General features: G+C 55.3%; 1 protein-coding gene and 1 non-coding gene across 2 annotated transcripts in view; one reads left to right on the top strand and one right to left on the bottom strand.

The window, feature by feature from the left end:
- PGBD5 (piggyBac transposable element derived 5) overlaps positions 1-10,036 on the bottom strand; it is an 86,089-nt gene that overhangs the window by 37,425 nt on the left and 38,628 nt on the right. The window lies entirely within an intron of this gene.
- Positions 6,798-6,906, top strand: LOC114883495. The gene has a single exon (XR_003790593.1). It is a non-coding gene; the product is annotated as a U6 spliceosomal RNA (small nuclear RNA).

The following is a 10,036-nucleotide window of genomic DNA, read 5'->3' on the forward strand; positions in this document are numbered from 1 at the left end:
ACATGCCGCGGAGCAACTAAGCCCACGTGCCACAACTACTGAGCCCACGTGCCACAACTACTGAAGCCCGCGCCTAGAGCCCACGCTCTGTAACAAGAGAAGCCACCGCAATGAGAAGCCCACGCACCGCAACGAAGAGTAGCCCCCGTTGCCGCAACTGGAGAAAGCCCACATGCAGCAACAAAGACCCAATGTGGCCAAAAAAAATTAATAAATTAATTAAAAAATATAACGGGAACATCCTGGATCATCACAAAAACATTCCTCTCACTGGAGACACTGAAAAACCTTAAGGCAACAGTCCATAAACGGGTAACGCAGAAGACAGGCGGACCCGTTGTTCTCATTACCAGCTGCAGCTGGTCTTCATCTTCGGTGGACGTAATCGTCCTGTCTCTCGCATCCTTCTATCCTTCCCCCAGGGGCTGATAGGCAGGACAAGCCAGCTATCTGACAAACACTTGAGGTCTAAGTCTCCACTGCAGAATGCAGCCAGGCGGCCACGGGAGAGCTCTAAAGCCTCTTCCCTTGCGTAACTTTTGCTCACAGCTAAGTGACAGGTAACAAATGCAATTCAGCCGGATCAAGGGGTCTCCAGGCAGGGGTAGGAGTCCCGGCTGTGTTCCCGACATCCCTGGATGTGTGGCAGGGGGAAGGGGGATACCCTGCCCTATGTCACTGGGCGGCTGTAGGCAGCACCAAGGCTCCCCTTCTGTTTAGGCCTGATCTGCAACGCTTACCAACATATGGAAATGAGCTCAGATCAGTGCTACAGTCCCCTAAATGGTGTCTTCCAACAGAGGAACATCTAAGGCTAACCATCCTCCACAGCCGTTAGAAAACCTGCAGAAACCTGGCCGGAAAACCCCACGAACGGCATCAGTCACGTAACATATCAGCTGTGGAGCTTCCTTGTTAGGGACGTAACAGTAAACTGTGCACGTGTGTGCGTGTGCGTGCGGTCTTCGTCGAGCTGATGCAGCCCAGTGGTTGGCAAAGCAGTTGACCACACAAAGGAAACAGTTTTGGCGCCGGGCACCTGAGTTGGTGCCGTTCATAGCGAACAGACCATAGAATAGCAGCGTGTAGTCCCTACAGAAAGAGGCTAGTGGGCTAATGGAGACACTAAATCCAGAACCTTGACTAGACGTCATGTGGCAAAGCGCAGGTACGCAGAGAAGGGGTGACATGCACCCGAGCCCGACGTGTCACCTTCAGAAACACTGTATGAGGCATATACACACACGTAAGAAAGCCCTATTTCACACGAAACGTTAAGATTTCTGTGTGACAGCCAACGCGAGTTCCTCCACCCCCAGTCAACCTGCTCCGAGGGGTCTCCTGGGAGTGCTCTGCTGGGCAGAGGTGGCCGTGCCCATCTCCACGTGCACTGAGCTAAGACAGCCCTGGAGAGAAAGGATGGCAGTGCCCGCTCCCCTGGGCCCGGGGAGCCCCCCAGCCCAACCGTGTCCTCTCTGTCTGGAGCAGCGGTGTCTCTACAGTCGAGCTCACGTGCACAAACTATTCTTTGGACTCCGTTCGTGAAGAGAGATCAGGTCAGACATGTTTGTACAGACAGAACAGGAATTCCTCCCCCTCCGACCGGATCTGGTTCTCAGCATGAGTAGCAAGGTGATGACGCCGCAGAGCAGACGCAGAGGTCACATGAACGACAGATGTCACTGTAACCGACTCCTTTATTGGCAGTAGCCCAAAGGCCAGGAGGCAACAAGGCTATTCTGCGACAATTTGTGAGTCTGTGAGTCCTGCCATGCCCAGTGTGCTGTGGCCTTCAACAGTCCACGCTACTGAGAAAGCCTGGACCAGGCTCCCCCCAGGCTCATTCCCAACCCACCACCTGCCCTGGACCAGGCTCATCCCACTAAGATACTTGGGCACCAAGACACAGCTTCCCCTCTCCCTTAGTGCTGGGGGGTGGGGTGGTGTTAAGGGTTGAGGAAGAGCTGCACACAGCTGGGTCTGGGTCTGGGTCTGGTCTGGGACTGGGGCTGGGTCTGGGGCTGGCTCTGGGTCTCTGGGTCTGGGTCTGGGTTTGGGTCTCTGGGTCTGGGTCTGGGTTTGGGTCTCTGGGGCTGGGGCTGGGTCTCTGGGGCTGGGGCTGGGGCTGGGTCTCTGGGGCTGGTGCTGGGGCTGGGTCTCTGGGGCTGGGTCTAGGGCTGGGTCTGGGTCTGGGTCTGGGTCTGGGTCAGGAGCTGCCCTGCTCCAGGCTCTCGTCTACCTGAACCTCCGGGAAGCTGCTGTTTCTCTGGGTCTCAGCTTCTTATTGGTAACTTGCATCATCTCCCTTCCAAGACTAACGAAACAACAAGACGATGATGTAAGTTATCTTGAGGAATGTCAATAATCGCATAAAAGTCTCATATCGTCATTCTGAAATAGCTGCTGTCCAGACACGTTGAGGACAGCCCGTACTGGGCCCAGGTCCCCATGACTCGCCAGGTGTGGGACCTTGGGCACGTTGCTTAACCTCTCTGTCTTGGTCTGTTTGGGCTGCTACAACAGAATACCACAGGCAGGGGCTCAAACAACAGAAATGTACTTGTCACAGTTCCGGAGGCCAAAAGTGCAGGGTCAGATCGACTGCAGGCAGATTCGATGTCCAGCGAGGTGACGGCCGCCTTCTGGTTCATAGGGGGCTGTTTCCTCGCTGTGTTCCCATATGCGGAGGGGACCAGGGAGCTCTCTGGGTCTCTTTTATAAGGCACACATCCCATCACGAGGGCTCCACCCTCGTGACCTGAGCACCTCCCAACACCATCACACTGGGCGTTAGGTTTCGGCATATGAATTTGGGGGCACAAACGCTCCGTCTGCAGCACCGTGATCTGCAATCTCCACGTCAGTAAAGGGAAGAAATTCAGTATGAAATTCAGGGTTTGGGTGAGGATGAAGTGGGGCGACGTAGGTCAGGAGCCTAAGGTGCGTCGCACACGCCCGACGACCAGTAATAGCGCCTCACCACCTGCGGACGGCATCCGTGAACCCCGCATCCCCGGCCCCTGTCCCTCTTCCAGGAGCTCGCGTACCAGATGGCTGTGACAGAACAGCAGGCTTGGCGACCACACTTTGTGTTTCATTTAGACACCGTGTCTATTTTTCACACGAGGCTGTATTTTGAAAGCTCTCCTTGGGTACAGAAAGGACAGAAGGACACTTTCCCACTTGGGGAGCACCTGATGGGGGAGGGACGTGGTGGTGACGAGCAGTCCAAGGCCTGCCCACCTCCAGCCCCAGTTCGTGCAGAGTGGTCAGGGAGGATGGGCCACCCAAGATGCCGAGTTAACGTCCCCCATCGCTTCCCAGATCTTCCCTGATGCCACCACACCCACTGCAGCTCTTCAGCCCCAATCGCATCGGGTCCGTGCCCAACTTCCATCCACCCAGGACACTGTTTATTCCTCAGGCTCCTTCCCCAGACCTACCTCCTCCCGTTCATGAGGGCTCAGCTGAGGCCACTGAGGTCCCCAACTTGCTGCCAGCCCTGGCCAGTTCCAGGTAGCATGGCAACCTCACCCGCACCCCCCAGACCACCCTGGACCACCCTAGTCCCTCCTCCACGAGAGGTGACAGACGCGGACCACGCCGTCAGGCGCCGGGGCAGAAGCAGTGAAAAGGATGTCACCACCCTAGGCTTCTAGAAGGGTGCCCTTGACAGGACAGAAGACCCTGAGGCGCTGGTGGAGGGTCTTCTTGGCATCGAGCACCACAGCGGGCGTGTAACTGGCAGTATTTTCCTCTTGCAACGGTCAACCAAGGAGGCACTGGGATGCCCACCTCGCAGCTGTGGAGGCTCAGGCTCACGGGAACAACTCGTGCGAGGTCACCTGACCTGGGGAGAGACGCGCCGGAGGACCTCGCCCCGATGCCCCTGCGCACGAGGGCACAGACGCCCCACACGGGGGGTCCCTCTGGCTTTGTGGTTGCTTGTGACCCTCCACGTACGTGATGAAGCTCTGACCGTGAGGTGGCTGTGAGGCAGCAGAAAGGAGGGAAAGCTGGAAGCCGACCGCCGGCGCGCACGTGGGCTTGGGACGTCTCCTCGTGGCTGAAGTAGATCCTCAGAAAGAACTGTGTGCTGTTGACGTGAAACGGCCCCTCCCTGAAAGCCGGCGGGGATGTGCCAACAGGAAGTCGTGGATATTGTTAGGATACCGTCGGGGAAGTCAGGGTGATTTTGTCACTTACGGTGACTCCCGGGAGAGGGGGTAACAGAAGGGGTGCGTGTAGGGTCCACGGGCGGGGGTCTCTGTCTCTTCTGTTCCCTGTTGCATCTTCACCGCCTAGAACACCGTCTGGCCCACGGGAGGTGCTCAGCAGATACCTTGTCGGGTGAGTGATGAATGAATGAGGGAACAAGGGAGTGAAAGGGAAATGGCTCTTTAGGATTTGAGGGCAGTAAACAGAGGAGGTCAAAAGCATCGAGGGTTAGGGTTATGGAACCCGATGAGGGAGGGAGAAGACAAAGGGTCAGGTCCTGGAGCCGGGGACCCTTACCAAGCACCTGTGTGTGCGTGCATGCATGTGTGTGTATGTATCCAAAGAGGTGAGGGACCCGGGCCTCAATTCCTCAGGACCCTAGATGTGGACCTTTGTGCTTACCTACACATGAGATTAAATACGTGGCTACAGAGACACACACGCTGGGCCCCGCACAGAAAATGCGCCGTTTTGGGAATCCTGTCTTGGCACTGAAAAAATGCTGGGAGCCTGAAGAAGCAAACAAACCAAAAGCAAGTGGCACAGGCTGGTCCCGAGCCCTGGAACACCTCAGCCACAGGCCAGAGAGGATTAGTCTGGAGAATCCAGAGGCCCTGCGAGGCCCCCAGGGAAACGGTCCGGCCCTTGCCAAGCCAAATGAGAAAGTAACGGTCACGTGGCAGCCTGCCCCCAGACAGCGGGCCTCGGAAGGTCAAACCTGGACCTCCTCTCCGGGGCCCAGCCCGGCCTGAGCAGCAGTTGGTCAAGGATGTATGTGGACATGACAGCCGTTAGATCACTGATGGGCGGGGGTGGGTGGGGACAGCTGGTCCGTGCTCTGCTGGCCCCTACAATCCAGGCACTGCTGGCTCCCAGGCTCCCCTCTCCAGAGGGCAGTGGGCTCCGCCTGGTCCGTGCACGCAGTGATAGGGAGGTGGGTGGCACTGGACTCCCTCTGCAGGCGGACCTGCAGGACATGGGTGATAGCCCCCCACCCTGGTTCTCTTGGGCAACGCCCCGACACACACACACACACACACACACTCTCTCTCTCTCTCTCTCTCTTTCTCTCTCTCTCTCTCTCTCTCTCCTGGCTTAGAATCACTGGTGCGATCCATTACCCCCTCTTACAGACTCGTCAGTCACTTGAGGCCACACAGCCCAGGTCTGCAGACCCACACACCGTCCTCCTCCTTTTCCACCATCAGCCCCTCTGGATTTACTCCAAGTGTCTGTGTGTGCTGGGGACAAGGGGGTGCTGCAGAGTAGCTGGGGTTAGGAGGAAGCCGCAACAGCACAGGACTGTAGCTTCTATCCCAGGGCCCTGCGGCGCCCCACAGACAGACAGACGGCCGGTGCTGGCCCTGTCTCAGCACAAATGAAGGCACAGGCGCCGCTTGGTCCCCGGATGCTGATGAGATCCCTCTAATTCCCTGCACACCCGCCCACACCCTGGTGGGTGAGAGAACACAGGACGAGAGACGGAGGAGATAAGGAAAGGGGTGCTGGGATGGAGAACCAGGCCCTGAGGCGGGGGGAGGGAGAAAAAGCCTGGGCAAGTGAGGGACAAGCAGCACGGGCCCAGGATCCCCGCTCTCGGCGTGGAGGCCGGGCAGGGACGGGCAGGACGCTGCAGGTGCAGACGCGGGAGGGCGACCCCGGAGACACTGTGGGCAGAGGCTGACCCCGTCCCGCTGGTCACCCCGTGGCCTCCAAGACAGATGGCACGTCTGCCTCACTTTCCCACCAGGAAACAAGGACCAGAGACGGTCACGGTCACAGTGAGTGAGCTGGGGTGACTCCAGCCTCTGGCCTGCTGGTAGCCTTTCCCCTTTCAGGCCACACTCCGGAGCCCAACTCCACAAACGCTGCCCAGGGAGATATTTATATATTTATCAGTAAGTAGAAATAAATCACATTTATTTTACTTAACAAAGACCTATATGACCCTGATGTTTCTACGTGTAAGCACAAGGCCGCCTCTGCGGCAGTGAAGCAGAGAGGCTAAGGGCTCGCGTGTGTTTGCCCAGAGCTGCCCCTCGACGGCCCATGTTGGCAGGACCGCCAGCTTCGGCCTAGGCGACGGCCCTCGGCGAAGGCTGTGTCACCAGGACCTCCTTTCCCCTTCTGGGTCTGGGTGGGGCTGGGCACCCGCAGACCCCAACCTGGGCCCGAGCCCTCTCCCTTCACCGGGAGCTCCACCATCACCTGACCAAACCCACGTCCGGGCACCAGTGCCCGGCTGTCCACGGCAGCACGAGCTCGGACAAGTGTCTGCCGTTTTAAACTGCAGTTTGTTTTCCAACACAAATGCTATTCTTGTCGCCCATCTCGTGGCAATGTTATTTTTTCCTCAGCTTTAAATCATGCAGTTTCAGGATGAAGTTTGTACGAAAATTATCGGTAGGACAAATTACCCGGATGAGACCTGCTCTAGAAACACGATCACCTGTGCATCGTGGGCCGCTCTGCCTGAAAGGCCCACCTGCTGCCATGGGCTCAGCCCCTGGCCACTGGAAAGACAACCAGCTGACGCCTGAATTCTAAAGGATTCAGGGATGTTTAAGAAATACGTAGTCGTGCTCGCTTCGGCAGCACATATACTAAAAAACTGGAACGATACACAGAAGATTAGCGTGGCCCCTGCTCAAAGATGACACGCAAATTCGTGAAGCGTTCCATATTTTTAGAAACTAACACACCATCGTAAAGCAATTATACTCTAATAAAGAAGTAAAAAAAAAAAAAAGATACAAGGAGATAAAAATTTTAAATAAAAATTACCCAAAACCCCCCCCCCCCCCAAAAAAAATAGAACTCAGGCCTACCGGACCTACTGAATCAGAATCTGCGCTTTTACAGTCTCCCCAGTGTACTTGCGTACCCATGAATAGCTGAAAGGTACATTTCTACCTCGACATGTCTTTTCTGTCTGAGAAATACACACATTTCATCCAATTTGATATAAATAAGACACTCAAAAATGCAAAAAAAAAAAAAGACTTAGTCTTTGAGGAACAGAAGGCGCAAAGGTGACCGCCACCGAGGCCCGGCTTCAGAGAACTTGAGAACAGAAACCCAGAGCCAGTTGTCTCGTGCCCAACAGGTCTGTTCAAGCTGGACAGTAGTCAGATTATTCCTTCAGGAGGGGAGCCTCTGAGGTACATCCTTTAATTCCACAACGTACCTAAGTTTGAGGTGTCCGGTATGGGGAGGGGACCTTCATTTAGGGCTGGTGATGTGCCCAGAGCTGCACTGGAGACTCATGTACGTTAGCACCACATTTCTAAGGAAGTTTTACGGATGAGGAAGAAGAGACACAGATCTCGGGCCAACTGTTGAAGGTCAGAGCCCAAGCGTGAGCCCTAGTTGCCTCCTGACTCCATGCCGCTGCCCCGTCACGGAAGCATGCCTCCCACCACAGCGCCCCAAGTGCCATCCAGCCGGTGCACCAGCTCCCTGGGCACCGAGCACGAGGACGCGGGCTGGGGGGATGGAAGGCAGTAACGGGTCCCATTGTGGGGCAGCCCTCCCCAGCCAAGGTGAGTGATCTCTATCACCTAAGCGTCTCATAACAGAGGAGCGGGTCTTCCGGGCAGGCGAAGGGCCCACGGCACACAGGCAGCTGCACTTGTAACGTTGTGAGCCCAGGAAGAGCAGGGTGCTCTCAGCTCAGCGCGCCCTCCGACACGTCACACCACCCGGATGAGACAGCACCCAGACCACGTTTACCCAGCACTTTTGGAGCTACTGCGTTGTTTAGATTTCCTTCCTGTTAAGGGTGACTCCACACTAGAAAGGCCAATTGCAAAGCACATACACAATGATTCCTCATTTTCATGCATAAAGATAAAAAACTAGAGTGAATAATCAAAAGTGAAAGCAGTTAGGAGACCCAGAACACTATAAACCACACCTAGCAAATGCCCTACGTGTCTTCCCCACCACCGTCCCCCTGTTGTCCTCTCATTTGGTAAGGAGCTCGCCCCACGTATGTGCTAAGAGCACAGAATGCACCTTTCCAACGGTAGCCCTTCCAATTGGAACAGATGCCGAAAGGCTGTCCTCCTCCTATAGAAACTCGGATTACGTCATATCTTCCTTAGAGAGATGCTCTCTGCAACAGACTCTCCACTCACCCCTGTTCATGACCAGAAGCCAATCAGCATACACGACGCACAGGTCCCCTCCAGAGAGCCTCACTGCGGTCAGCCGGGTGAGGATGACCTGCAGCAGGTGGCCTGGGGTCTCCTGTCGCCTCCTGCCGGCCCGGCCTTTCGCCATGGTGCGTCTCCCACCCCCGTCTGTCCCTCACGACTCCAGCTCTGCAGCTCTGCCAGGATCTTATTAGAGAGCACCTTCAGGTATGACCCTTCCCACGGGGGTTTTCATTTTAATAAAGGCTTTAGTGACCATCAAAGGCTTAAACTTCCTAAATCACTGCAGTGGCAGAGTGGCTAGGAGGTATGGAGAATGACACAAAGTGGGGCTAAGACTTGTAGCCTTCGCATCGCCCAGGGTGTGTCCAAAACCCATCTGTGCAGGTGCCACCCGACACCCACGCATACACAGGCGCTCACCTCCCCAGGAGTGAACAGAAGAGGACCTCACCCTCCACTTCAGCATAGGTGTCAATCCCTGTCCAGAGCTCGTGTCAATTCCAGTAGCTAGCAGCTGCCTGTATACATGTTAAGGAGGATTCTGAAGCCCTGTCTGGGGCTGGGGGAAGGTGGTGCTGACTCACAAGCAATGCTTGCTGTGAGGGCAGGTGGCCAGGGGCAGGGCCGCCATTATAAGCGATTTCCATTTTTCATACTTTTCTGAATGTGATTTCTGGGACTAATGGATATAATTAAATATATGGCCCTTAAAATTAGAAAAAGAACAGCAAATGACATTTTAAAGACTGGGCACTTGAGGTCCTGGTGTCCTTCTACCCTTCCTTTCAAGGCAAAGGGTTGGTTTCACTTGTAAAGCTAGAGTGGGATTAGGGGGTTTCTAGAATCCTTTCTACAGTGATATTCTGTGCATCACGGCCTATCTGCCTCGAGCACCAACTTCTACTCCTTAGACAGGAAGCCACATGAGCAGGAGAGAAGTCGAGCCCCAGGACCCCCTTCTAGAGCCCACGGCCCCCAGGCTCCAGCTCACTGCCTACAGCACTCCCACTGGGCGGCGAGGGGCAGAAGGCCCTGGGGCGAGAGCTCTTCAGAGGCTTCCAAAGACTTCCAGCCCCTTTTTCCTCTTTGGGATTCCACCTCCCCGACCTAAGTTTCTAAGAAGGAATAAGTGAGCAGACAAGCCAAAACACCCAACTATGGAGACTGAATGCAGTCCAGACCTCAGAGGGTAAATTTTTTATGAGGCTGGAAAAAATATAAGAATCCCTCAAAAGTTAACATGGTAGTCAAACACTTGCTTGTGCTTGCCACTGGTTACAGATACTCCTCTTTGTAACCAAGGGTGTTGTTTGTCAAGACTTGGGGAAGAAAAGGCAGCCTGAGCAGATGTTGGCAAAATGCAAACGCAAGCGCCCCAGCAGGAGGGGGGTGTAGCAATGAGGGGAGAGGCGGGGAAGCTCCGCACCCCAGACTCTTGTCTTCCAATCAGCTGTGCGCTGCTCCCCAAATCAGAAAGCAGGTTTCCAGGTTGACATTTCCACGCTGGACGCCGGAGATGCACTAAGGAGAAAAACTCTCCATCCTCGCAACCCCTTACATGTGAGAGAGATGGCCGGTCGGGCTGGGCTTTGAGTTTTCATCTGAGCTTTCCCTTCCTGTTTGTGTTTTTTAAATACAGACAAGGGCTTCCCTGGTGG

Source organism: Monodon monoceros, unplaced genomic scaffold, assembly GCF_005190385.1.
Source record: "Monodon monoceros isolate NGI ecotype Baffin Bay Population unplaced genomic scaffold, NGI_Narwhal_1 Super_Scaffold_4, whole genome shotgun sequence".
Taxonomy (NCBI): Eukaryota; Metazoa; Chordata; class Mammalia; order Artiodactyla; family Monodontidae; genus Monodon; species Monodon monoceros.